Below are 4,998 nucleotides of genomic sequence, written 5' to 3'. Positions count from 1 at the left end.
TATAAAATCCACGGGAATAATAAAACTTCACACCTTGACTAACACATCTTGTAGTACTCCCTTCAGATGTACTAAAACCCTGTCAGCCAATTGTAATGTGATTTGAGTTGTTTTAAGATTCCCTAACCCAAGTTTTTCAAAAATTGATAAGGGCATTCAATTGAACTAGCTCATAAATCACATAGGGCTCTAGTAAAGTGAACACTCCCTATCTCTATAGGAATAGTAAAACTTCCCAAGTGTTTCAAATTTTGAGGTACCTGTCTTGAAATAATCACATTATAGGAAGCATTTAGATTAACATGTTCTCCTACATTGATTTCCTTACACCTTATCATCATCTCATTTAAAAACTTGGCGTACTTGGGAACTTTCTTAATTAACTTGATTAAAGGTAAGTTAACATTTAAGGTTTTAAAAAAATAAAAAAAAACTTACAAATTCATCCTCTTATCACTTTTGTCTTTCTTCTAATCTTAATGGGAATGGGACTTTCGTGATTTTGGCATATTTAGGTGTCTCTTTTCCTGTCTTAGCCGCTGGTGCATTCTCCTCCTCTAGTTCAGGTCCATTTTCTACTTCTATGGAGCTTTCTTGAGGTTCATTAGTATTATCCACAGTTACCTCTAGGGTAGGCATTAATGGGCTACTCAGTATTTTGCTCGATCAAAGTGCAATAGGTTTCACATGCTCTTTACCTTCCCTCCATGGATTATCTTCTGTATTGCTAGGAATACCTGTGTCAATTTGTTCTTTGATGTTGCTCATCATGCTCATCAATTGACTCATTTGATCTTTGAGCTTAGCAAATGTTCTTGTTGATTTACTGCACTTAGACTGCATCTACTTGACTGTTGCTTTCATTGACTGCATCTCTCCCTTAATCCTATTTAGATGTTGAGCACATGCATTATGATCATTTGAGTTGATTCTATCCTAAGGTTTCTACAAGTAATGAGGGTGGCAATTAGTATTTTTAACATGATTTGAATTGTTACCTCCTCCTTGGTCTCCTCCCTGTCTCAAGTTTGAGTGATCTCTCCAGCCGGGATTGTATGTATATGACTAAAGGTTTCCATTTGGTTTGCCATTATTTGGTGTAGCAAATTAAACTAGTTTTCACATTTAATGAGCTTGAATACAAGCATTTTCATTATGTTTTAGTTAATTTTCTTTAGTTTTACTTACATTTAATAAAATGTGCATATCGAGTCTTTTAATGACTTTAAGGGTCGATTGAGGGCTAAGAGAGCTAATGTATTTCGTGAGTGTGCAGGAGACCATTAGAAGGCATTTCGGGCCAATACTGGATGCTATGTCGCCACATGGGAGATCCGATGTCACAACATAAATAGTAGAATATAGAAAGTGAGAATTTTCCTTCAATGCAATGACAAAGGCTGAGGATGTCACTACATACCCCTAAAGATGGCCACAGGGGAGCATATTAGTTTTTATGTCGCAACATAGGTCTTAGAGTGTCGCGACATCAACTCTATGATGAGAATAAAACACGAATTAGGGGCATTTTGGTCTGCATAATCGAACTTAAAGCTTGGGAACATTAGCTAACCTAGGGTTAAGGATGATGGCTACCTGAAGGCTAACCTAGGGTTAAGGACAGCGGCTACCTAAAGGCTATAAATAGGATTTTTTGGCACACATTATGGACACCATTCCATTAGCTAAGATTCTTTCTTAGGTTTTTAGATTTATTTTTTTGTTTCTCTTAGGTTTTCATAGTTTAGTTTATTTGTTTCTTCAAAAAATCTGATTATAAAGCAAGATTAACTTCTGTTGAATTGTATCATTCAATATCAATCAAGATTTCTTAAAATTTCCATTTCGCTTCATTCCCCATGATTAATTCTACCATTCTTTTCATGTTGCTTATTAAAGCCATGAGGAACTAATCCTTCTATGGGGGATTAGCTAGTGGAGGCATGATCTCTTATTGTTTTCTAGGGTTACTCAACAGATCAATTGTTTGGAAAAGGAAGAACGTGAAACAAACCCTAGGCTTGATAACCTTGGAAAGTCATCAAGGTGGGAATTAACCCAAAATTGGTATTGCCCATTCGTGAACACTTTTACCCTAAGCCAATTTAGACTGTGAGGTTAGAAGATAAGTAGTTATTGTTGACTAATTATGTCAGCAGAAGATCGGAAGATCCAACTAGGGTAGCAACTAGTTGGTTGACGAGAAACTGATACGACAATTAATTGGGATTGCTGAAGCAAGCTAATCACCCTTTCTTAGTTTTGATTCATTCTATTTATCTTTATCTCTTACAATTTTAATTTCTTTTTTTTATGATATTTTTTTTATTATTTTACAAACCTTAAAAATATTTCTTATTTTACTCTCATATTATAACTGACCCACTTCATTATTTATGTTAAGATTTATTTAGTACTCGCCTCTCTTGGATACAATCCACGGAGTACTCACCCACTTCATTGTAAAATCTATATTACAATTCGACCCATATACTTGTAGATACTACCTCATAACTCTCTATTTTATTGCAATATTCACACTCTAGATGTTAGTACATCCAGAGGTGGTCACCACCCCTATTCCCGATGTAATTCATAACCTCACTAGGATTATTGATATAACAGAATAGTGACTTGTCTCCTCCATGCATAGATAGTGTAGAAGCAAATTCGATACGGTTATGTCTATCCACTATTTTTTGATACTTATCATCCTCTTGAATAACTTTTACCATAGCGGGTTTCTAGCCATATGTGAATTGTTTAGTCAGCTACTGACAGGAGTTTAATGTCATATTTTCAATAATTTCGTACGCATCATCATACGTTATATTCATAAGGGCTCCTCTTGCTGCTCTGTCTAATCTAGATCATGTGTTTGCATCAAACTCGTTATAAAATACCTTCAATCGCATCCACTTAGGAAATCTATGGTACGAGCATTTTTTAATCAACATTTTGAAGCGTTCCTACACCTCATAAAAACTTTCTCCTTTCATTTGTTTGAAGACAACGATCTTTCTTCTTAGTTGGATTGCTTTACTGATTGGGAAAAATTTTTGTAAGAACTTTCTAACGAGTTCATCACATGTTGTGATAGACCCTGGTGCCAGCAAGTCTAACCAAGAAAATATGTTATCATTTAGATAAAAGGGGAACAATCGAAGATGAATGGCATCATCTGTGATCCCATTATACTTAAAAGTATCACAGAGTTGAAGAAACTATTTCAAATATTGATTAAGGTCCTCTGTCATAGTGCCCTAAATTGCAAACTATTTTGGATCATTTGTATCATCGTCAGTTTGATCATAAAATTATTAGTCGTACTCGCCAGTCTTGCTCTACTTTCTTGAACCGTGTCTAAACTTGGTAGGGCATAGTCTCTTATAGTTCTCTCATTCCGAGCAATATGCACATTTACAAGTAGCTGTGGTGTTGGTAGGTCTCCTAGAGCATTATCGTCAACGTCACCGAACAATAGATTGTCACATGGTATGTTAACTACAACGGGCGGTGGCTGTTCTTGCATCTGCTGTTGCTGTTGTCAACGATTCCTTCAAATTATTCTCTCTGGATCTATGGCTACTACAATAGGTGTGCCTCTATTGTGAGTCATACACTAAACCCCAAAAAGATAATATTAGTAATAATAAAATATAATCGTATATATAGTTGAGAAATTTCCTAATTATTCTTTTAAGAGAAAAAATTAAAATCAATCCAGAGTGTGAATACTACACTAAAATGGAAAATTTCGAGGCGGTATCCGCAAGTATACATGTTAAATTGTAATATATTTTACAATGAAGTGAGTATACCCAAGAGAGGCAAGTACCAAATCAATCGTAACCAAACACTTAAAGATCTAATTAATACTTTTAAATCAGTTATAGTATGATAGTAAAATAAGAGATTTTTTTAGGGTTCTTTTAATTAATAAAATAAAATAACATAAAAGAATTAAAATTTCAAGAGATAAAGAGAAATAAAGTGAATCAAATTTGAAGATGGGTGATTATCTAGCTTCAGCATTCTCAATCAACTATCATCTCGAGTTCTTTATCAATCAACTAGTTGCTACCCTAGCAAGATCTTTCGATCTTCCACTACCATAACGAGTCAGCAAGAACTACTTATCATCCAACCTCACAGTCCAGACTGATTTGGGGTCAAGGTGTTCACGAATGGTCAATGCTAATTTTGGGTTCATTCCCACCTTGATGACTTCCCAGGGTTGTAAGGCCTAGGTTTTGTTTCATGTTCTTCCTTTACTAAATAATTGATTCGTTCAATAACCCTACAAAATAGTTAAAAGATCATGCTTCCACTCGCTAATCCCCCATAGAAGGATTAGTTTCTCATGGCTTTCATAAACAACATGGAGTAGATGGAACAATTATTCATAATGAATGAATATTAGAGAGTTTAAGAAAAGCCTGATCTATATTGACAATGAATGCGAATCCACAAGAGCTGATCTCTTTTACAACTCAGATCTCTTGAAAGAAAATAAAGAACAAATTAAATGAAACTCTGAAAACCTAAGAAAACAAATTTAAATCTAAAGAGAGAATCTTTGCTAATCGAATGATGTTTATAATGTATACCGAAGGAGCCTATTTATAGCCTACAGGTAGCCATCGTCCTTAGCCTTAGGTTAGTTGACGTTCCTGAGCATTAAATTTGATTGTGTAAACAGAAAAACCCTTACTTCGTGTTTTATTCTACTCACGGAGTCAATGTCGCAACACACCAAGGCCTGTGTCGCGACATAGCAATCATTCTACTCTTTTGTAACTACCTTCAAGGGTATGTCGTGAAACCCTTAGCCTGTGCCATGACATTGAAGGTAGTTTCTTACTTTCTTCATTGTACTCTCTATGTTGCGACATTAGATCTCCCATGTGGTGGCATATCTTCTAGGATGGCCTAAAATGCCTTCTAATGGTCTCTTGGACATCACAAAGTATGTTAGCTCTCCCTTAGGCCTCATTC

General features: G+C 35.3%; 1 non-coding gene across 1 annotated transcript; it reads left to right on the top strand.

Moving 5' to 3' along the window:
* The first annotated feature begins 2,925 nt into the window (after positions 1-2,925).
* LOC128292323 (small nucleolar RNA R71) lies at positions 2,926-3,032 on the top strand. Its single transcript, XR_008282307.1, has one exon. It is a non-coding gene; the product is annotated as a small nucleolar RNA R71 (small nucleolar RNA).
* Positions 3,033-4,998: the final 1,966 nt, after the last annotated feature.

Source organism: Gossypium arboreum, chromosome 4 (genome assembly GCF_025698485.1).
Source record: "Gossypium arboreum isolate Shixiya-1 chromosome 4, ASM2569848v2, whole genome shotgun sequence".
In the NCBI taxonomy this organism is placed as follows: domain Eukaryota; kingdom Viridiplantae; phylum Streptophyta; class Magnoliopsida; order Malvales; family Malvaceae; genus Gossypium; species Gossypium arboreum.
This window is presented reverse-complemented; position numbering and strand designations above follow the sequence as displayed.